The following is a 24,703-nucleotide window of genomic DNA, read 5'->3' as shown; positions in this document are numbered from 1 at the left end:
TCTGGGACTTTGCTTTTTCCTCTCTCTCCCTCCTGAAATGACTCTTCTGTTTGTACTGGAAATCATCTAGTGGCCAAATCCAACAACTTTCTTTGTTTCTCACTCTTCTGGAATTCTTTGGGACAGCTGCAGTGTTGTCCACACACTTCCCTGTGCCCTAGTGCGTGCTTTCCTGCCCTAGTCCTCATGCCCTGCACACTCCTGCTTCTCCTTCCCTATGGTTGCTCATTTCTTACCACATTGGTCACTCTCCTCATCTTTCTAACCTTGGGACTCCCCAGCTCTTCTTGAACTATATGAATTTAAACTTCCAGTCCCTATACTTTCCTTGTCATCAGATTTTCAGCTCTTCTCTCTCCTCACATCCAGATCTAAATATTCCATTTCCAAGTCCTGTATATCTCACACAATATACACAGAACTTAACTTTTCATCAAATCACATTTTTCTCCTATATTTTAGCCCTATGTTTCACTCAATAACTCCAACTAGAGTTTTTATAGTTATTTGCAACTCAAGCTCTATTGATCCTAGCCCTCACATAGATGCCAAATGCTTCACTCCTGTCCTCTGCAACCTCACTGGCATCTTTACTTAAGTGACTCATCATTTCTCAGTCTGACTCCAAACAATCCCTACGAGTGTATTTGACTTCTTCCTCACCCACTCCCACCTCATGCAATACGTGCTCCAGCATATGCTCTTATCACAGCTCCCAGAGTATGTCATGCTTTTGTTTGCTTTCTTTTTCTCGTATGAACTCTCCTCTGCTAACATGCTCTTTTTCTCGAGGTCAGATGCCTCCTTTGTGAAGTCCTTTCTGATCCTGGCTCCCTCCTGAATTATTCCCACATTCAATTTGCTTTGAGTAAGTTTGGCAACTTGCTAAGTATTTTGACATTGGCCCCAGGTTTAAACTAAAGTCAAGCACATCTTTTGTCTTGTCCCAGAGCTGCTAATAATCCATGGTGCAGAAAGGTCTCCTTGATTTTTCTGGTGGGAAAAAATGGGATTCTCCTTGCCTTTCTTTCCCAACTCTAACACTGACCCCTTACCACCCTAGTAAAAAGGGTTTGTTTGTTTGTTTTAATTTTGTGGTTGGAGCCCAGGCCTACTTGAAATGTGAGGCTGTGCCTAGTAAGATCTGGAGAACAGGAAACCTGGATGAGCCAGTGGAGCCACATGAGACCCCCTGGGGTAGGCTGGAGCCGCCTGGATTTACTTGTACCCATTCAAACATCTGCTATATTATGATAGCTGGATTTTAGGCGATCAAAGAAGACAGTGTGGAAATGTTTTTCTAACTGTGCAGCACACAAAAGTCATTTAAATGTCCCCTCAACATGTGCATACATCCAAGGCCCACTGGAGCACTGAACAGCAACAGGAACTGGTATCATGCCCACGTTGTTAGCCTTGCTCCATTGTGATGGAAATCACAGGTGAAAGGGAGACAGACAGCGAGGAAGGAGGTGAGGTACATGGTGGCATGGAGTGGAGACACAGTGCCTGTGACACAATATTCAAATCTCCAATTTTGTCTTAAAAAAAGCAAATCAAGCTGAGGATGACTCTACAATCTCCACAGCTGCAGGTAATTTGTCAAAAAGCTCATTCTCTATCTTTTTGGGGATAAAGCCCTATGGCCATATGAGACTTTAGCACTGAGATTAATTCTCCATGTTTGGAAGGCAGAAATGGGCAAAATAAGCAATGTGCATGGCTGAGCAGGTTGAATGGCAGGCGCCAAAGAGCAAATGATGCCAGCAAGCAGCAGCATTTCTGCTCACTCTCCTCCCAGGATCCTGTTCCTTTCAACATATTGTGCATGTACTTCAGGGGATGAATTCTGTAATATTCATTTATCAAATACATTATACTATTCCAAGGACTTTAATATTTATTATTCATTTGGAACTTACATATCTCCTATAACATCATAAAGCATTAGAGTTGGAAAACTCCTTAGAGATCATTCCTTTAACACCTGCGTTTACTAAAACCCAAAGAAATCTTAGTTTGCCTAAAATCCTGTGAGTAGTTAGTAATACTGGATCCTACACCTGCTGATTTTTCACTCTGGTAGCTCTTCCCATAACCATAAGGAGCCACCTAGGCAAGAATTTGTTCATCAGATTCTTTATAAATTTTTATCTATTTATTTGTATAATTGTTATTGATAACTATTATTTAACAGTTATTAAATGGTATTTATCAATATTACCTTTTAATTCTCACTGCACACTTATGAGATAGGTACTATAACTGTCCCCATTCTATAGGTGAAGAAACTGAAGCACAGTTTAGTGTGCTTAGCACTTTAGGTCACTCACCTAGAAAGTGGTAGAGATGGCATCATCTGAACTCAGGTTATCTGGCTCCAGTCTGTGGTCTTAAACTTGAACTACTTCCCTACTGTCTCCCTACCCTCCCTTTACACGCATGAAACATGAGGAGGTTTAGGAGAAGGGGATGAAGAGATGTTGACTATAACTGAACAGTTAACCTCAAAGAATCTAAATTTAAACCAGAGTTGTCTTGAAATGGCAAGATTAGGTATTTCCCATCATGAGCAAAAATTGATGTCTTGAATAGTTTGAGTTCACTTATAGAGAAATAACAAAACTTCATTTGAATGCATCCAAGATGGCCAAGATGTCCAAAGATATCCAAGATATCTCTGCACAGAGATATACTCCATCTGTGAGCTCTTCACAGCTAATTTTTTTTCTTCTCACAATTAAATAGATTACTATCTTTGGAGACGAGATCTATATTATCAGGGTTACATTCTCAGATGCTGAGGCCACCACAAAATCTAACACAGCTTTGAGATGTGAAGATTCCAAAGAGATTATTTTCTCATATTTTTGTTTTACTTTCTCTATCCATTTATATATCTGTTGTTGTGCTGATGGTGACTGTTGACTCATTTGGTATTAATTTGCAGATATTTTGATCCTTAATATTTCAGCACACATTTCATAGGAAAGAAAGGACCTTCTCCACATAACCACAATACCATTACCAAACTCAAGAAAATTACAATTCATGCAGCATCCAGTATTAATTTAATATTCAATTTTCCCCAATTTACCAAAAGTATATTTTATGCCTGTTTTTCTCCTAATCCAGGATCCAAAAAAAAAAAAAGAAAAGAAAAGAAAAAGGAAAAGAGAAGGAGAGATCAAAGAGATAATAAAACTAAATGCAAAGGTTTATGTATTGTATTTGGGTTATTATATCCATTCAGTCTCTTGTAATACAGAAAATCTGACTGTTTTGATAGCATTTTTTTTTTCGTAAGAAACCTATGGTCCCACCAGACCAAAAGAATGTGAGAAAATGCAAAATTCTGTCAAAATCAGAAACATTTAAAGCTGTATAGAATTCATACAAATTTCTTAAGAGTCAATAAATGCAAATTTTAATCAAATATTAAGAGCTTCATGGCTGAGATTTCAGAGAGAAGAATTGAGTAACATATAACATGAGTCTAAAGAACATTAGAAATGTGGATTTTATGGGCTGGATGAGTCATATGGGCTACAATAACAATAAGACCAACTGCTTTAATTTATCAAGTCTTTATATAAGGTCATGTTGTGTGATGGTTACAAATAAGAATCTAATTGTCCCAGTCAAAACCTCTGGCTAATAAGCAATTGCAGTTAGCTTAGAAGATAATTGCTATCCAAGTGGGGTTAGCACCTCTTAACCCCAGGAATATGTAGGCATAGAATTATTTAAGATAATCAGAAACTAGAAAGTCATTTACTTGTGTTACAGAATCTAAGCATGCTGGTATTTTAGTAATTCAAATGTGTTAGAGAATTTGATCTAATTAACTAACAGGTAGTCCCTTTATTTTGATTTAAGATGTATCTAACAGAGGAAACAATTTAGATTTCTTATGTAAAATTGACATGCTACCAGTATTATATATATATATATATATATATATATATAAATAAAATATATAGTTGAGATATTTAAGAAAATGTAAGATTGAACAAATTTTAAAATCTATTTTTAAGCACTTGTTAAATACTTGAGATGGTGTATTAAGCAGGTAATTAAACTCCTTCAAACATATTAAACTTCCTTTTATAAGAATTAGTGTAGTTGATTTCCCATTCTGTTTATCAATTAACTACTTTTGCATATAAGATCATATATTACTCAAAGACTTGTTAAAAGTGACTGTTAATGTCTACTTAGACTTACAGATAAATAGAATTTGAGCTTAACATCTTCAAGAATAGTTAGGTTTGGTCACTTATAGTTTTAATTGAATGTGATTCTTTAATTGAATGTGACCGTTAAAAATTTCAGAATATTTTTTCAATTACTCATTATAAAGCATCAAAAAAACCCTCACATTAAACACAAAATAAGTGGTTGTTTTGCTTCAGAAGCCATAATAAAAGCCAAGATAGAATTCATATCTTTAAATGCTAAGATCTTAGACCACATGTTGAGATGCCTCCACTCAGAGAGTTACAAGGGAAGTAAGACCAACTGAAAGATATTAATTTGATACTGTCTGTCTCACATTTACGTGCAGTCATAAATAACAGGGAGACTGAGCGTGCTGCTTAAATCAGTTGTGCTTCTCTTTTTTCCCCAAGATTATATAGCTGAATTTGTAATGATAAATGCCAGTTTGATGCAACTTCACTAGATGCACAGAATATGCATTCCTGAATTCTTGTTTCTGCCCTCAAAAAGTTGCTAATCAAAAGGGAAAGACTTCAGCTTTATAATAATTACATTATTAACATTAAAATGTCTAGACATTAATTTAGAGTATCTCTACAACCTTGGGATAACGAAAGATTCCTTAGGAAAAAATAAATTGTTTTAGCATCATAAATTATAGGTTGGGCCTCCTAATAACTTCCTTCTAGAGGCTTACTGAGATACTTTTGTTTTCATGCTGCCCATTAATTCATATAATGTGACATTTATGCAGCATACACTAACATACCTTTGAATAAATACAACCATAGGCTTGGGCTCCGGTTCTCATTTCATCACCAACTGTCTGTGGTCTTGGGGAAGTCACACAATTTGCCTTACTCTCAGTTACCTCATGTATGATACAAAGCATTAACTAGAAGATGACTGAGATGATTTCCTGTCATCAAGAGCCAATGAAACCATGATGTTTTAACAACTGCAGGAGAAAACAATGGTAAATTCCCTGGGGCTTGCTTTCTAAAATCACCTCCCTTAGCAGAATCTAGGCTTGCATCAGGAGGATTTAGAGATCTCTCTCTGTAACAATCGACCAGGTAGCAAATGTTGCACCTAGAACACCCTCAGATCTATCTCCTGTCATTTTATAAGAAATAGAACCAGTGTAAGGTCTCACAACCTAATCTCAATGGTGTTTAAAAAGGCATTAGCCCTTCTACTTTTGAGCAGTTCTGATCTTCCACAGACAAAAATAGTAAAATTAAATTTATATGAAAAAATATAAATAAGTTTCCATTGGTTTTATACTTTTATTTATTTCTCCTTGCATCTATATTTTTGTTTGTTTCTCAAAGGTCTCAAAAGCCTTTAGGAAGCAATAATCACAAAATAAAATAGGCTGTTGGTAATTTATAACAGTACTTTGTTCTGCCTCAAATACATTTTCAACCCTGTTCTCATTAACGTTCATATTTTTTTTGTCATGTTGAACTGTTTGGGGGGATGTAATATTAACCTTTGTGTCATCAGTCTGAGGAATACATTGAAGCAAACAGAACTGCCTTTGTTTTTTAGATGTGGGAATTGATGCTAAGTGGCTAAATGTTTTTTCCTAGGTATGCACACCTGTAATAGATAATACAAAAGAAGTAACTAAAAGCAGCTCCCAAAATAACGATTTCCAATATCTCTAACTCAGCTCTTTGCTAACAAAAAAACTGCATCCACAAAGTACGACACTTTGGAGCATAATGAAATGAGATCCACTAAAGGTTTAGCCAGTTGGATCAAGTAGCATATATATGCAAAAGTATTACTCAAGAAATGATGTTGAAATCAGGGAGACCATAAAATTTAAATCCTTACATTTAAACACTTCATAAACACCATAGTAATTGTTTCTATTTTATTAATTTGAAAGATTATTCATAGATAACTGGAAGTAGTCATTATATCAAATCCTTACCCTGAAAATCAGTAATTAAAAGTAAAGAATTAAGTATGAATCCTGACTTTCAAGGAGCAACAATATTTCTGTTTTAAAATGACTCATCAAGAAGTTTATGTGTATAGGAAATATTAAAAAATTAAAGATCATGCTATTATTTCAATATCTTGTATATTTGTAATTTATCACTATAAAATCTCAAAATCAAGTGACCCATAGGTAACTTATTCTAACTGTGGTAACTTAAATAACTTCCTTTGCGTCTTTTGGATTTTTTTGTTATCTATAAAATAAGGACCTACATGATCTATGTGACTAGCTATAACAGGGTTACAGAACCTTTGAAAAGGGACATTTCATCCTTTATCTAGTAGCATTCGGGCAAAGAGGCAGAAATCAGCCTAACGCTTATAGATCAATGATGTCAAGACATTGGAGAATGAGAGTTCTGAAGGGGAGGAGAGTTATCACTTCTTAAGAAGATAGCTTATGAGATTTTGTGTCTAAAATGAGATGAACATAATTTTAACAAGATCATAGCCCTGCAATATCCAGGGTTAGGAATATAAGACATAATTCTAGACACAATTTTTCATCTCTCTCTCATAAACCAAGTGGTCTCTGAGGTCTAAAAGCACCAGGCAAGCTCTAGAGATGGCTGTGGGCCACAGTAGGCAAGGTCAACTGCCCTTAACAGTGGGTCTCAGTCAAACGTGAGTGAGGAGAAGAAGGTGAGCAGGGGGAAGTAATAATGTGGATGAGACTGCAGATAATATTGCCTTATAACTAGTACAGCAGGACCTCTGGCAAATTTGAACATAAATCCTTACAGGCATGGAGATCCCAACTCTTTAGAAAAGTGTATTTCACACTATTTTGGTAGTCTATCAAGAACAGTATGAAAACCAAAGCTCATCATGACATACATGTCTCTGACTCAAAGAATCACAAAGGGTGTCACCCAGCAACACACAGTTAATTGCCAAGTGAATTTCAATGGATATTTAGTATGGTCCATCTATTGGATGGCTCCATAAATGGGATTTGAAGAAAAGTGAGATTAGATCTTTGAAAAAAAGATAATCTCATTTTCTCCTATATGTGATATCTGCAAATCTAAATAAATTAACTTTCTCACTAAACACAAATCAAAGCAACAGTAGAGGCATTAGATATTGTTTAAGGAAGCTTGTGAATTTAAGGAGAAAATCGTAAGATGGCTAGAGGGTAATTAGTACCTGAAGGAATTTTTTTCACAAAGGGAACACTGACAGCAAAGAAGAGAAAAGCAAAGAAAAATATTTAAGAGGCTGGAGAGAAGACAATTTACAACAATAGTGTTTTCTCTTTTGCTTACTGGTATAATGTTATAAATAATCTATATAGAATGAAGACTGAACCTTCTTTTCCTTTCTGTTTCCTGATAGATTAAAAAGAGAGAGAGAGAGAGAGAAAGGCATCCTCTTGCCTAGAATGGATAATAAACTACTATTTGTTCAGTAAACAAAGGATTCGAGCTGGCATTTGTAGTGACTCTCTACAGGGATGACTTCACGTCAGTACAATCACAGGAGTACCATCTCCTGTAGCACTTTAGCAAGAAAATCCCATTTTCGAGGGAGATGTCCAGTCTGGGGAGTATAACCTATAGCTAAAGAGCAGAGAATGGGCCATAGGAAGACCAAACTCCTAGCTATGCCACCATTGCACCATGCTTACCAGCCACATGAACCAACTGATCACAGAGCTGGACAGCACAAAATACGACCTTTTAAAAGTCTAAATATCATTGTTCATAACTTCATGCTCAAATCTCTAGTTATCTCTCTGCTACACAAGTGAGACTCATCCAACTTGTGAATTTTATGTAAGAAATCATAGACTAGTTCCCTCTTGCTCTGTAAGACTGTCAGAAACTCACCCTCTGAAAGATGGTGTATGTAAGCTTTGAAAAATGAAAATTCATTTTAACTTTTAATGGAAATAAAGAGTGTTCCTTGGTGAAACAAATATAAAAAGTAATTCATTGTAAACCCAAATTTAAAAAAAAAGTGAAGTTAATATTTTGTATCCATAGCAGTGTTGTTGGAGTTAACGTGAAGAGTATTAAGAAACACAGTTAGCCAGATCTCTCCCTCCAGTGATTCTAATGAGTACCCAGGTTGAGAACCACTGACACAGGAGAATAAGGTTTTGCTATAGTTGTGACTGCATTTCTAGTTGTCTTTTTTTCTTTTCTTTTCTTTCTTTTTTTTTTTTTTTTTTTTTTTGATAAGCAGATTCTTTTTTCTCCACAAGGCTCCACAATAAGAATCTGAAAACAGAAGCTGAAAGGAAGGGCAATGCTACCTGATGCCACAACATGGCAGCTTAAGTCCACAGGAGTCAGCCAAACAGCAATGTAATGCGTTTATTAAACTATAGAAAATGAATTAAAGTTAGGCTTTTATTGCTTTGACAGAGTTCTGACAAATAAAGTGAGAGGTGTTGAATTAGAAGTAAATCATTTATAGGAAAAGAAGCAGAGATCCTTCTTTCCTATAGGAGACTTTTTCCGCCTGTGTCTCTTCTTTAATCACATGGTGTAGGATTTTGTTTTGCTTTAAGTCATTGTGACACTTCACAACATGGCTGAATAAATCCTACAAATAGGCTACCTCATCATACGTCCCTGCTCATAACCCTTCATCATTTCCAACCCCTTTCAGAAGAAAACCCAAATCTATGACACAGCAAGAAAAAGCTCCCAAGATGAGACTCCTACTTACCTACCCAACCTCAGGTGTTTTTACTCCCACATCCAGCCTACCTACTCTAGACTTCATGTCATCCCCACTTACGGATAAGAAGTTATTTCACACATCCAAGCTTTGCTCACTATGCTGCCTTTGTCTGGAAAGCGCCTTTTCCCAACTCTACCCTCTCTCTACAGGAACATCTCTTCATTCAGTCTTTCAAGAATCAACTCACACATAGCTCTTCTTTCACAATATTCCTCTAATCAAGATAACCCTTCTTGCTTGTTGAGTTGTCAAATTGACTGTTTTTCTTCTGTGTTTCCACTACAGTCTATGCATCATTCTATAATAACAGTTCTAAAAAATACACTTAGATGAAGGTTAATCAAAGCCAGCACTACTGATGTTTTAGACTGGATAATTTCTTTGTTGTAGGATGTTTTAACAGCATTGTAGGATGTTTAATAGCATCCTTGGCTTCTACCCACTATGTGCCAGAAGGACTCCCTCTCAAGTCATGACCACTTAGTATCTCTAGACACTTCCAAATAGCTCCTGTGGTCAAAATCGCCCTAGTTGACTGAGATGTGCATCTTTTTTCTCCCCTAATAAACCCAGGAGCTTCTCAAAGGCAAGAATGTTAATTCACCTTTGTATTTAGCATTTAGCAGAATGCCAAGTCCTCTGTAGATTCTCAAGATATGCTTGTTAAATGAATGACTATTTTGTCACAAAAGGGATAGTAGCATCTAGCAAAATGTAGAATATCACATGTATAGACATCTATCCTGATCATGATAATGCTTTGCTTTTTAAGGATTGTATCACTAATGACATTAAATTTTTCAATGTCATCAAAACATCGCTTAAATTAAAATCCTCAAAGCCACCCACTAGGAATTCCATCACTAGAAATCACTTATATTAATTTTTATATGGTTTTAATACAAAAGAAAAGGAGATTGGGGTCTAGAACTTGATTTGAAATTATATCTAGGTATGTAAAACTCTTGGAGTAAAAATTGCTTGAATGTAATTAATTGATTCAGTTTTTTAAAAAATGCTCAGCTAGTACTTTTATGTTCTCTAAATAGCTTTAATTAATTGACCCACTTTTTAAAAAAATGTTCAGCTGGCACTTTTTATGCCTTGTAAATAGTATTTTTAATTTTTAAAATGTTTACAACTAAAAAGTATCAAATTTAAGTACAGTCTCTCGCCATTTCCTTTCACTCGATTAACATTGATGTAACACGTTTCTATGACAGAATGACAAAGTAGGGGTTTTAGAAGCAGAAATACATAACTTTGATTTTAAATACTTATTCAAAATAAGTTTTTATAGGAAATTGCTGTGCCAGAATTCAAACACATGAGCATAAATACGCATAATACACAAATACACATAAGTTTTTTAAACATGTATATTCATGTTTTTTAAATATATTTCTAAACGGATAATGACTTAAAATCTCTAAAAGATCAGTATTTTTAAAACAATTATTTTAACTTTTTATATCCAAATTATGATAAATTACATTTGAAATAGAAAGAAGAGTTAGCCATGAATTCTTTCCAATTCCATAATATAATCTTGACTAGAGGAAAATGGTTTAATTTGAAGGCACAATTCATGTAATGTATAGATCTTCATTCAGTAGTTTAACAATGGTGTGCTCAACTAAGAGATAGTGTAGTTTTATGAACGCTGGCTATTTATTAGATAAGCATATTCAAGCAGATACCGTATTTTGAATTCTAACACATGGCAAGGTGGTCTCCATTTTTTTCTTATTCTTTGCAATGATGCCATTTCATGTTAAATGACTATAATGCTATTAAAAGTTTCAAGTTAACCTCATTTTATAGAGAACCCACCTTAACAAATAAAGCCGCTGACATTTTCATTTGGCCTCAACTACCTTTTAACCAAACTAAAAATATCTTTTGTATTTAGCGCCTGGATTTTTCACATAAACAGCAACAGAAATAGCAAATTGTCACATTAATCTAACTTTAACTTTGCTGTTCTTGAGGCTTAGCAGCTGCTTTTTTTTTTCTTCTTCTTCACAGTTTGGCTCTATCTATTCTAAATCTTTTGTCACTTTTAAAAATCCATGAAGATCCATGTATATAATTTTAATTTTTTACATTTCCTGAGGAGCTAGTATACATAAGCTATTGTGAGTTCTAGAAAATTAATACTTTAAACCAGTGGTGAGTAAATTATGGCCTGCAAGCTGAATTCTACCCATCACCTGTTTTTGAATGGATCATGAGCAAAAGCAGTTTTCACATTTTCAAATGGTGGAAAAAAGTAAAAATAAATAAATAAATAAATAAAAAGTAATTCATGAAAAGCCAAAATTATATGAAATTCAAATTTCAGTATCTATAAATGAGGTGTTATTGGAAAACAGCTTCACCCATTGGTGTCCCTATTATCTGTGGCTGCTTTTGAGCTACGATGACAGATTTGAGTAGTCACGAAAGAGACCCACAAAGACTGAAATACTACCAGCCCTTCACAGAGATGTTTGCAGACCCTGCTTTAAACAATTAGTATATGACTATCACACACACAGAACACGTAAATCTGGGGGACAAGATACAATATATGTCTAAGGAGATTTCTTTCAGCCAAAATCATTTTCTCAATAATATATTTTTCAGTAAGCCTTGGTAAAGGCTACTGGTTATTAGCAATAAAATACTTACCATGATGTTCTTTCAATACTTGGAAATGTACTGTGAAACTAGTCCAATTGATTATTTACTTTCTGGAGATGTACCTTTCTTCACCTCATCACTGAAGTCTTCAGAGTTTGGAATTCCTATAATTCCCCACCTGAAGTCAACTTAGACATCTAATAACAATCACCAATGACTCTGAATCTGTAAACCTCAGCCCAATGATTACTTTATCTTGTCTTAATAAAGCTGGTATGCCTGGTGTCCAGCTACACCCTTTTGTAATGAAGACAAAACACAGCAAACCAGATCAAGCTTAATTTAAAGTCTTGACCTAGTTTACATTCCTATTTAAATACTGGGGGTGTGGGGGGGAAGCACACATTTGGTAAATTAACCAGAAAATTGAATTCCTTGCAAGCAAACATTGCTAATAGGTGTCTGAATGATACAAAAGATTATCATTCTCTACTAATTAACTTAATGCTTTTGAAGCTTTTGAAAAAGCTATAAAAACATAAATCTTCAGTAATTCACTGTTTGATGCCCTAATTAAATATACAGTCTGAGCGTCTGCTTATGTTCAAAAGTTACCTTTAAAATAAGATTTTCTAGCAGAAAAATTAAAAATTTTATTGCCTCTGCATCATTACTATAGGCCTCTTTAAAGCAGGGAAAAGCTTTAAATGTCTTACAAGGAATTTAGAATTTGCATTAATATCTAGCATGATCTTGCTACTACATTATAAGACTATTAATAAAAATGACTATATTTTATTTTGAAGACATTACTGATAATCTCTGAAATGAATACAGCATATTTCTAGATTTTGATATTTTACTAAGTATTATCATAATCAGTGAAGAAAAGTCAAACTGCATTTAGGGACATTAAAAAATGTATAATTAGGAGCAATGGTTCAAATAATAGTTCTGACATGTACCTCATAAGATAAAACCAGGGACTGAAGAATGAAATAATAAAGAGGTAATTTCTATTATGTATTAAAAGAAATAAATTAGATTTTTAACTAAATTCAGTTCCTTCTTTGTTGCTACCCAATTTATTTAAACTCGCAGTTAAGAATTATTTTTCTTTGGCCCCTAAAATAAATTATAATAAGCCAATTTAGAGTAGCAAAACAAATAATGTCACAATCCTGAGAACAAATTATTATTATCTCAAATATATGAACCTAAGAAGTGAATTCTCTCTCTTAACACCCAGAACAACTGGTTTTACCAAAGGCAATCTTGGAAAGGAGCCTTAGAGATGACCCAAGAAATGGAAATCATAATGTTTCCTCTAAGTTATGGATGATTCCTCCCAGGTTACGTGAGATTCCATGCCAATTCTAATACTAGGCTAATCTTGAAAATAATTTTCATTTAAAAGAAAACCAAATCATAATTATCTTCAATTATCATATCATTTTTATAATTAGAGATGATGCCATGTTCAGTCAGCTTTTTTCGGTATGATAGAACCCTGATAAGAAATCTCAAATATAAATTGTCTACTTGCTTCCATTACTGGAACGTCTGTGAGCTGAAGCCCACTGGTGGTGGGCCGTGTATGGGCCTGGAGTCTGGAACAAAATGATGTGGTAAAACCTGTGCAACTTCTGACCTCAAGCTCTAACCTCAGAATTGAAGAAGCTGCCCAAAATGTCAGTCCTTCCCCCAAATCTAATCAAAATATTTGGGATGGGATTATAGTTCACAAAATAAAAAATTGGTTTCTATCTTCCTGTTCCCAGATATGGGAAGATGATTTTCACTGCCTTTAGCTGTGTTTAAGATAATTCCCAGCCCAACACTCGCCCATCGCTTGAACCACACCACCAGAAGAGGTTGCCTTGTGTCATTAAAAACATTAAATTAAAGTGAATTTTCCATGCTTATTTAAAAAGGAGCATGTGCAGTCAGGTTAGGCGGCCTCGGTGCTGGGCACTTACCCAAGTCCCTGGTTCTGTGCAGTCAGCTGTCCTCCATGTGCCTGGTTCTGCTGCATGTGACTGAGTGTTCAAATGCCTGGCCTTACCAAACTTTTTCAGAAAAGATTCAGTTCTTCAAATGAGAGAAGAGTTGCTCATTATGAGAAGTCTTTGAAAAAAAAAAAAAAACTGTATTTTAGACAAGCGAATGTTTCCACAGGCCTCAGAAAGTTTTGCAAGACTAATCATCACCAACATGAAACTTGAGCTCATCTTTTATAGACTTTTGTTTCCTTCCAGCTACATCTCCTTCAATATTCATTTCATTCCCTTACTCCTTTTTTCCAACCTGCTTTTGATCTTCTATTTTATACTGTACAGAAGTCTTGAGTGGTATGTGTGAAGCGACACATCGTCAGCCTGATGAGGGAAAGCCTGCTGGTCTAGGGAAAAAAACATAAAGTAAGAAACAAGGCCTGAGATTGGATCAGGAGTTAACCTGCACAGTTATCAATGTCCTGTTGTGCTTCATGAAAGATGCCCGGTCCTTTCAATACTACATTTCATGTAGCGATGAAAATAGGATATGGAATATCATCATAAAAGCTGGTTTGATTGGGATAATAATGACTAAGAGGCCATCAATGCAGAAACCCCAACAGGACCCAATTGTGAAGAATGAGCTAGACACCGAACCTGCTTCACAATCTCCTCTTTTGTTTACAGGCCTCCACCAGCCTTTAGAATCTTGGAGTGGGTTTGGACGTCATCTAAGCATTTCACCCCAATAGCTATTATGATTTCTCATTGGGAAGAAAGGTGGGAAGCTGGGATTTGGGTGATACAGGGGAAGCTTTTGAGATACTTTGACCATAGCAAAGCTTCCTTCATGCACTATTGTGCTTAGGGATGACTGTGGGGAAGATTGAAGCCCATTGTGTAGATTTATATTATTCTATTGACTGTTTAATAATAATGGTTATCCTGAAAAAAAGCACATTATTTCATCAGTAATACCACTAGCTGATACCTTTATAAAATTTCACTTTATTCAATTGGCTCAGGGTACTTTAACAACATTTACGTTCCCAATTGCTTTGTGATAGAGGCAAGCTGCCTGTGGCTACCGTGAACCGAGATTACAATCCAAGAGTTCAGCCTTTTAAAATTTGTAGTAAATCCCCTGAAACCAACTCTTTCCCTAAATGGTAAGCGAATTTAAAGCTACTATAACTACTAAAAAATAATAGCCAGCAGCTATTCACATTGCCTTCCATCTCCTGTTTAATGCTGAGAGAGAGTTTGGTGCTTTCTACACCAAACAAATCCAAGTTCACGTTTTTCAGGGCAGTGTCAGCTCCATAAACAAGCATAGTGGTAATGCCGTTCTACTCAGGAGTAAATACGAGAGACATGCATCTGCCGACTTTTCAAATGCCATCAATATAAAATTCCTTGTATTTTTTGTTAACTCTTATTAAAAACATAAAAATGCTTCTAAGAAACCCCTTTTGAGGACTTCCTAATTATGTTGACAGAAACGGCAGCTTTTTCTCATTCCCCAGAGGTTGTTTTACTCTATAATGAAGCTTCTGAGCTAGATGTTTTCAGGGGATGTTTCAGGTTTTACTTTGAATGCATATCTGCCATGTTCCCTACCATTTGAAAAGTTAAATGGAAATTCAGCAAGTTCAAGTAGCAATTAATAAATTCTGTAATTTATAGCAAAAAAAAAAAATCCTACGAGAAAATGAGCATTTCATAAATATTGAATTCCACTACCCACATACCCTACAAGTTGGTTAGCTAAAAAGATGGTAATTCCATTAGAGGCTTTCAGCAAGGAAAAGATAAAATAGTTGAGATAAAGTAGCTGACATTATTTGTTACTATTTTTCTTGTAAAATGTAGTGAACAGCAATGTCACACATTCCACAAACTTCCAAGGGAAAATTTTACAAGTTATTTGAAAACTCTGAGCCCCGTATTAAGGGGCTGTCTCCTCTTTTACAGGTGGTGTGCCCTGGCTGAATACTTGATTAGTTGTATGTGCAGCATATGCTTGTAATGGAGAATAATTTCAGCCGTTATAAAATATTCAACAGTATCTGATAGCACCAGAAGTGGAAATCTGAGCAGTCATCCTGCTTAGAAAAGGAGTTTATTAATGTTTCCTAATCAGAGGAAAGGTGACCAGTGCCCTTCAGTTCCTAAAAGAGGCTGGATATAGACTAGGAAGGCACCCTGATTTGTAACTGTTTCCTCAAACTAGATGGCTCATTCCCAACTTCCGTTAAAAATCATATAACTGAAACCTCAATGACTGAATTGCTCCAGCTAGAAAATGAAAGTAAAAAGCCCTCCTTGTCACGTGGAGCGATAATAAAGCATAGTTAAGGAGTCAGTATTTTAGGACCTTGCTTACAGGAGATTGCATCCTTTCTATCATTTGATAAAAGTATCTTTTCAATATGGATATGAAGGTGAGATTTTGTCTTTTTATTATTCAGCCAACCTAGAAATATGAAGCTGACATTTACTAGCATTTTGTGAAATGGGTAATGGATAAAGGTTGATTTCCACCATAGTCTCACAAAGTTCTCTCTCAGTGATGGAACTGCCCGCAGGGCTCAAGTTTTGCCCTCTTCACCTTGCTATGCACACTTGCTTCCTCGATGATTTCATCTCATCCAGTTTACAGCACTAATCATTTTCCAACATACTACATAGCTTACTGATTTATAAGTCTTCTCCCTCCAGACACATACCTGAATGTAATCCCAGCTATGAGTTCTTGTTCCCTAACGCTTCCCTAGTACTCAGAAGAATGCCTGGCATATGAGTTACTCAGTAATATATTTTGAAAAAAACAGAATGAATGAAGAAGGATGTGACAGATTACAGGAAATGTATTTCAAAGTGGGGAAATTTGTTTTTCTCAAAGTTAAAAGTAAGTAAGATTAGTTTTAGCATAGTTTTCTATTAAAGCAAAGTTTTAACTTCATACTAAAGAATTGTATTATAAAATGTGAGAACTTTGCAGCTCTAAACTTCTATGCTTGATAAAATTTGTACCATCAGAATGTTTAGCCTTATCTTCAGAGTTCCTTTTTCTCTCGAGATGGATCTGAACTCAATGTATAAAGGAACTCATAAAATACATATACATACATTGATTTTTTACAATTTTGATTGATGTAATCAATTAATCCAGGAGTCACAAAACAGTTTTTGAAGTCATAGATTCTCCCCTATAAATTTACTTTACTTTTCACTTTCATTTGGCATGTAGGCATCTCACAGATGCATGCTAACAGGTTTCTTACTGCAGAGCTGGACTGCAGGAGTGTTACAGGTTCCTCAGGTACTGAGAAAACTGGTAGCCCATGTACTCTTATACACACAAAAAATTGGCTCTATGTCCTAATGGGGTTTCAGGCCACACAGCATTGTAGACAAATTATAAAAACAGATACAGCCACACTTGAAAGAGGACTCAAACAAGATTAATATATAAGTGCAATTGATTTCCCAGCTCAACAAGTAATTTAACCAAATATTTCTAATCTCAAGAGTCTAAAAGCCAAATAAATTAGCCTTACTTCTTGATCAACATAAATTGTTGGTTGATAAGTTATCAAGCAGCTACAAGACTAGACTAACATTCTATTGTATTGAAGGTATTGTTGTATCACAAAAGGGGAAAATGTTATTAAAGGAATGTTGAACTTATTATTTTAAGACCATCAGTGGAAATACTGATATATTCTTGCTCACATTTCACATGATACATAAACCTCTGTTCGTTTTTTCAGGTATTTTTAAGGGTTCCCCTTACATATAAGATTTACCAATATATTCTAGATGCTTTCAATGAAGAATTCATGGTGATTACAGTATTTACCTACAGTTTCTTGGTAATTATTTATTTACAGATAGATCAATTCCAGGAACAAGGTTTCTAATACTGAATAACTTTAAGAAAGCTTTTAAATCATCCGTAGATTTATAAGGCATTTTCTTGTTTCTTAGATTACTTAATCACACTCATTTTTGGAAATGCCTAATCAAAACCTTTAAATTTAAAATAACTGTAAATTGGAGTGTTCATGGCTATAAAAGCTCAATTACTGTATCAGTTCACCAACACGGCCCTATTTGCCAATAAAAGCACTGAGACTGTGGTTTGTATTTCCAGCAAATCTTTATTGAAAGCCACAAACTAGGTAATGGTAGAAAAAGTTGTTCTAATCGTATCACTACTGTCGTAATAAGACGGGCCCACTCCTTTTAAAACCAAGGATTCTAAGAGATTCTTAAGGTAGAAACATAGGCTACTGCAATAGTTTCAATACAGATTTGAGAATGGTGAGAGTTTGTCCTGAATTCTTTAGTTAAGTTGAGCATCACCTCTTTTCTAGAACAGAACGCGAACTGTAAGGACTACAACGGCTGGAAGATAATACAAATACGTGAGGTAAACCACCTGGTGCATGGGCACATGGGCACACGGAGTGAGAGGCTGGAACTGTGTCCAGTTAGAGGGTACAAAGCTTGCCTGCCTGAAGGCAGCAATGGCTGCCCTCTTTCAGGAGATTGTTGCCATGTAAGAATACATCACTCAACATTACCAGAAACTCCAAGTCTTTAAAAAAAAGAGTAGATCAAGGCTTTTTATTTGCCAATACCCAAATTTCATGTGCTATCTCATGTTTTTAAATCATTTGCACATATTTGAACTGAATTAAATCTCTGAGCTATCAGTTTGCCACCTTGTCTAGCAGTTTGAAGAGTCAAAGGCATTTTCTTACTAGAAAAAAATGAGATAATTTCCTTCAAAAACCTTGTTCTTTTTAAACAGTACTGCCCAATTAACCAGTAGTGACATTTTCCTGAGTCACACAGTGAATGAATTTGCTTTGCCCAGTTACACATTCATTATGCTGAATGTCCATGAAGTCCAGCATCACTATTTCATTGTATGTATTTTTATCATATAAAAAGTACCACATCAGGAAGGGGGAAATTAGTAAGTCCAAATGTACCATCTTGATATTAGTTTTATTATAATCATTTCAAAGTAGACTGGCCATAACATCATAGTTACTTTTTGACACATTCAGGGAGGTATTTGGTGGTATTATCCCAACAAAACAGAGGATAAGAAATAAAGAACAAAATTCATGTTTTCTAGTTTTCTAAACCTATGGCTTTGACCTAGAGAAAAGTATCAATTATGGATGAAAATATAATGTATGTGGAAAAGTAGTCACTCCCTGAACTTCATGAATAGAACAATATTAATCAATTTTTCTCCATCATTGAAAAAAAATCTTTTAAATGTTCTACTTTATAACCCCTGTCCATACAGCCAACATTAAAAAAAAAAAAAATATATATATATATATATAGAGAGAGAGAGAGAGAGAGAGAGAGAGAGAGTGAGAAAGAGAGAGACAGAGAGAGAGAGAATATATTCTATTGGTTCTGTTTCTTTGGAGAACCCTGACTAATACAGTAAGCTAATTTTATACATGTTGTTCCTAATTTCCATCTCCTCTATCTTATAATTTTACAGACTTCTTTCCTTAAAAGTTTTCATTTGTCTGCACCCAAAATGAAGGAATTTATATTTATTCACCGTAAGTTTCATCTTATTAGAGTCAACTCATTAGTTTTAGCTGAATGATTCTTTTGGAAGCTTGACTCTGAGCTTCCATGTATTCACTGTTTGCACAGGTTTATCTCAAATACAGAGGATAGAATCAGACTTCCTTCATCAAGGCTAGTTTTTGAAGTCAGATCAGTGTAAGAGCTATCTGACTTTCTAAGTAAATGGTCTACACCAGCCACAGCTAATGTGAGTGTTGACCACCATGTTGTTATTGTTTTTCCCAAGCATAAAAAGCTACCTTAGTAATTCTTTTGACTCATACTAGACATATTATAATGCTCAAATTGAATGACATAGTTTGTTCTTACCTAGCTTATTAAATTCTCAGAAGAGACTAAACCCTTTAAATGAATAATCTCAAATCAGTATCGAACTGGGCCCATGTATCCCTAGGAGATTTAGACCATCTGCTAATTCTGCTGGGCAAAGCCTTTCTTGTCCATTCTCTCCGCTTTGGGGAAGTAGAATCCAATTTGCTTCCAGTTCCCATCTTTTTTCATCCCATAGTTAAATACTTAGTCTATATAAAATAAACTTTTGCAACCACTTTGTGTTATTTGAACCCAATGTATTCCCTTCCACAAAGAACATAGGTGGATGTTTTAAGGACATTGAAAGAGTATTTTGCTAACATAATTCTTTCTTAGAATCTGCTGTCCTTTAAAAATTATATCCTAAAACATGTGTTAACCATTATGTAAACAATGAATAGGTCAAAAATAATTCTTTTTATCCAATGAATATTTTGGAAGGTGAACTTTATTACAATTTGAAATGTCACAGAAATGTATTGCTGTTCCTATCTGATCACTCTTCCCACCCACTCCCATCCTCTTTCCGAACACAAGTATGTGAGGCAAGCTTTTCATGAACAAAGAATCCATTCAGGACTTAGATACCTGGGCCAATTTCTATTCAACAGCTTTCCTATGCACTTGTAGGTGCCAAACATCAACTCTTATGTTTCTCCAAAAGAATTCTTAATAGAAAGGGGATTAAGCTCTAAGTGCCTTCCTGATTTCACCATTTCTTAAGCCCAGTGTTAGGTTGCTGAAAGTTTACTTCATTTGTACCATCAGGAGCCTAACAAGCTTTAGAAACTGAGTGATGTAATATTTTTGTGTGTGGATGAAATATTGGAGTCACTAGCAATCTGTTGCATTAAAGGCACATACACATTTTTGAACATCTCTTTATTTTTCGAAAATAATTCTTTTGTAATGTTCTGAATTTCAGGTTTAAATGAAGAATGTGAAATGAAAATTGTTGTAACTTTAATAATAATCTGTATGGTAAAATAAAGACGAAAGTAAAGAAATGTATGTATTTTCCCAATACTGAGTCTTAACTCTAACCTAAGCAAATATCTACTCATTATCTGAATATAAAAATTAAAATGTATTCAGGGTGGGAATGCACTGATAAGTGTCCAGTTTATAAATACCAAAAGCCAGATGGTAGGAACAGTTCCATGAATTCATGTTCAGTCAGATCAACATGCACTCAAGATGAAAAAGGAAACATAACTCACACTAAATGGGAAATTCTCCAAATCATCAAACATGAAATTAAACAGGAGATAAAACACTAAAATTATTGCTTTTAAGAATATAATCTGTCACCTGGAAAATGAATTTTATACAGATATAATGAGTTCCCAAGAATAATTTGTGCGATGTCCAAGCAATGGTGTTAGGTTTGTGCAAACCTTGCCTATCACCATCTTGGTAGTGATTTTTCATCCTAAACATTGTCCACCATCTCCTGTGTTCTCTGAGGCATGAGACCACTGAATATCCACATTTGAATCACATGATCATGCAAGGTTACGTATGAAGATTTATTTAATTTATTTATTTAACTATTTGGACCCACAGTTGAAATCAAGAAGGGGCATTTCTGGAATAAACAACTTCAGTAGAGTCAGTTTATAACCACTACTTGAGCAAGATATGGACATTCCATTGGCAAGGGTTATTTACTGATATTCACCCCATGTAATTTTCCTTCTTGTCAAGGAGGTGTGCCTTACTGTAGTTTTAAGAAATGTACAAAGCTATAAAGATTCACAAAGGTCGGGAAACAAAGACTCCATATAATCTGAAATTAAGGGATAAGATGACTATCTTTGATAATTTTAAATGTTTTTAAATTAATTTTATTTTATATAATTTCCATATCACAAGGGTGACATTCTGCCCAATAATATATTTGGGTCTGTTTTTGTCAAAAGCCATGTATTCTGTTAATTGAGGACTGACTCCAAAGCCCATTGTACCAGATATTTAATTAAGAAAATCTCTTAAGGATCAAATACATTTTTCCCAAGTTCACTATATTATTATATTTGTTTACGTTTTTAAATCATGGCTGAAGTAAGCGGTTTTTACCTACTTCTAGCCTGATTTAAGGGATATTATAAGTAAGAGAAACATACGTAAATAGTATCTATTTTATAATCAACCTATTATAAGAAATGTAAAGGACAAGAGTCAAACAGTGAAAGAAGGATTTAGAGTCTATAAAGGAGCATTGGCTAAAATATGAACATTATCTTCAATAGCAACTTCACAGAATATGAAGAACACAGATATTTTTTATACTGTTTCTTATCACTGTTCTTCAAAAAAAATTAGAGTTGAGAATAAAAGGTTAAGTAACAGGAATTTTTTCTTTCCTGTAAATGTCTCAACGGTCTTCTAAGAATTTTTCTTTCTTTCAAGTCTTAGCTCTCACTTTCTACAGAAATCATCCCTGTGCCCAACATTTTAATTGCCCTCGAATATCTATTCACTCCATCTCCCTTTCTAATAGATCACAAATTAATTTAGTGGGTAATGTTTCTGTTTTAAAATATTTAGCTTTCCACTCTCTCATGAATCTGAAGATGGGCATGTGACCTAGCTCTGGACAAAGAGGTGTATGAGGCAGTGAAGGACTGGGCTTTTCAGAGTGTTGGCTTCCTAACAGACCAAGCAAACCTAGTCAACATATCTTACCCTTTACCTTTTTCCTTTCTTCCTAGAATTGAAAAGAGGTGTCCAGTAGGGCAATAGCTTTTTTTTTTTTTTTTTACATATAAGGAGAATGGCATTACACTAAGACGACAATGATGAAAGCTAAGAGGAGGCCAGGACCTCAATGTTGTCATGTTACCGTAACAACCCTGGATTACTCTCTGCCTCCAAACTCTATGTTACATGAAAAGTAAGATAAGTAAAATAAAATAAAATCAGCATGTTAACTGAGTTTCTCTGACACGCATCTGAGGACAAGCTTAACCCTCAGACTCTGCTTATGTGTCCCACCTCCACTCTGGCTTAGGTGCTCCTCCTGGTTTCCCTGGCCACTCCTACAATCCCAAACAGGACTTTCTGCCCCTCACCACATCATAAATCTCAGGAAGACAAATCATGTCAATCTTTCAATCGATGATATCACTAGAACCTTGCATATGTCTACATAGTACATAGTAGGCACCCAAGACGTTTGATGAATGGGGAAACAGTAAAGAAGTGATTAAATATAGTATCCACCTCTATCTACTACTAATAAATAATTCAAAAGTCTTATTTTTACTCAGACTATTGCAATACCTTCCTCATGGTTCTCTTTGCATCCCCCTGCTTAAAAACCCTCCCACAGCTTCCATTACATTTGTAACAAAATCCAAATCCTTCACACATTCTATAAAGCCCAGTATGATCTGGCTACTCTCTACTGCTCTGAACATACCTCTTTGCATTCCCTTCATTATACCCCAACCACACTGGCTGTCTTTCGGTTACTGAAACTTTCTAAGCTCATTCTCACCTCAAGATCTTGATGCCAGAGGTTTCATTTTCACAGATGTTTACCCAGCTGGCTCCCTCTTGCCTTTCAGATCTCTTCCCCAAAGAGGACACAGCTGATAACTCCATCTAAACATCTAAAGGAACTTATTAAGCATTCTACCCCATAGCCCTCTGGTAGGCCCGATGAGAAAATATTTGTTGCTGCACCATTAGGGCTTTCTGAGAAAATTTACTGACACTTGGAACTTGGGCTAAAAATGCAATCCTTAGAAGGTAATTTATGACTGAATAAATAATGAAAACTGTAAAGAGATTTACTTTTCCAGAGGTATAGCTTTACATTTCAAGGGGGGTTGAGACTCAGGACCAGGGAGGCATTCCAAAAAGTGAGGACTCAGGATCCTCCCCATTACTTTTCCAAGGAAACTCTCTCAAAGGAGGAAGGAAGACAGCTGCCTCTCTCTCCTGTATACATGTCCGGATTCATCCTCTTTGCGGGGGGGGGGGGGGAGCGGGTTACTCACTTATAACACAGACCCACTGTGTGTAGGCTGGCATCTGGCTCTCACTGCATAGCCCAGAGGGAGGACACTGTAGCACAAGGGAACTGGCACATTTTTATTTGCTACAGATAAGTAGTAGCAAGTCTTCTCTGCTCCAGAAACTTCATGTTGGCATTCAGGGTAATGTTAATAAGTATTGTATTAAAAACTTAAGATCTCCTTCATTCTTTTACTGACAGCCTGCTAAAGGATATAATATGTAGTATATCTTTGAAAATTAAGGTTTTTATAGATTTCTGAAATGACATTTTGTGTTTCTTTTTAAATGAACTGATTTCCGTATGACTTAGCTGCTAGCTGTGAAGTTAATGAGATTCATAAGTTATGTAAATATTGAATAATTTATCTGTGTTCCTGCCCAGCTGCAGAGAGAAGGACCAGGCCTTCTCTCAAAAAGCAGTTCTAGTTCTCCCCAAAGTTCTGAACAAAAACGCAATGACCTCAGAGTTCTGTATCACGTGTTAACTGAAAAACTTTAAAAGACTGCACTTCCATAATTCTCAGTGTCTATCATGTGAGTACTGCCAACAATTTGGATTTGAGGAGGACTACACCTAATAGCATTTCAAGATGATTTACTCCCAAAATACACTTAACAGAAGCTACAGAGTAGACTTGTTAAGCATCATCCACTCGGATATTGAAAAAGAATCTTTAGAAAATGGACTTGGTGGACTTGAAACTGAGCTCTTACTTCTGATAATATTTGTGCAGTTTGTTCAAGCTGATCATCTCATTGTAGAAACAAAACAAACATATTGATACCATAAATATTCACCAAATATAATTCTTAAAGATTTCACCAAAGAGAAACATCGACTCTGACTTATGGTGGTGGATTCAAAAATAGGTAGAATTAATTAGGCACTCTCTTTAAACATTTTAAACTAGGATTTATAGTAAAAATAATTTCTTCTCTAAGAACTGCTGAATGTAGTAGATTTTTAAAAAATTCTATCATAACAAGTCAGTTGAAATTACCTAAAATTTGAAGAGAAAGTAAGTGAAATATAAACTTCCGAAACCTAAGCTAACCAAAACCAACACCTTTGATCAGCCATTTAGAGAAGTATCCATTCTAAAGGATTATTTAACAAATGTGTTGCTACTATGAATAAGGAGGTACCGACTAAAATCCTGCTGGGAGGATAAACTGAT

At 35.3% G+C, this 24,703-nt stretch overlaps 1 protein-coding gene across 4 annotated transcripts in view; it reads right to left on the bottom strand.

The window, feature by feature from the left end:
• The window catches only part of ZPLD1 (zona pellucida like domain containing 1), a 335,223-nt gene that overhangs the window by 42,663 nt on the left and 267,857 nt on the right, over positions 1–24,703 (bottom strand). For 3 of the 4 annotated variants that reach the window (XM_074362581.1, XM_045503822.2, XM_045503821.2), the window contains one exon: positions 13,536–13,683. The exons of the other annotated variant lie outside the window; for it this stretch is intronic. The gene's annotated coding sequence lies outside the window, so the exon portion shown is untranslated. The remainder of the gene's footprint in view (positions 1–13,535; positions 13,684–24,703) is intronic. 4 annotated transcript variants of the gene reach the window in all.

The sequence above is a fragment of the Camelus bactrianus genome, chromosome 1 (genome assembly GCF_048773025.1).
Source record: "Camelus bactrianus isolate YW-2024 breed Bactrian camel chromosome 1, ASM4877302v1, whole genome shotgun sequence".
NCBI classification, from domain to species: Eukaryota; Metazoa; Chordata; class Mammalia; order Artiodactyla; family Camelidae; genus Camelus; species Camelus bactrianus.
The sequence above is the reverse complement of the archived record's forward strand: the minus strand, read 5'-3'. Positions and strand labels throughout refer to the sequence as shown.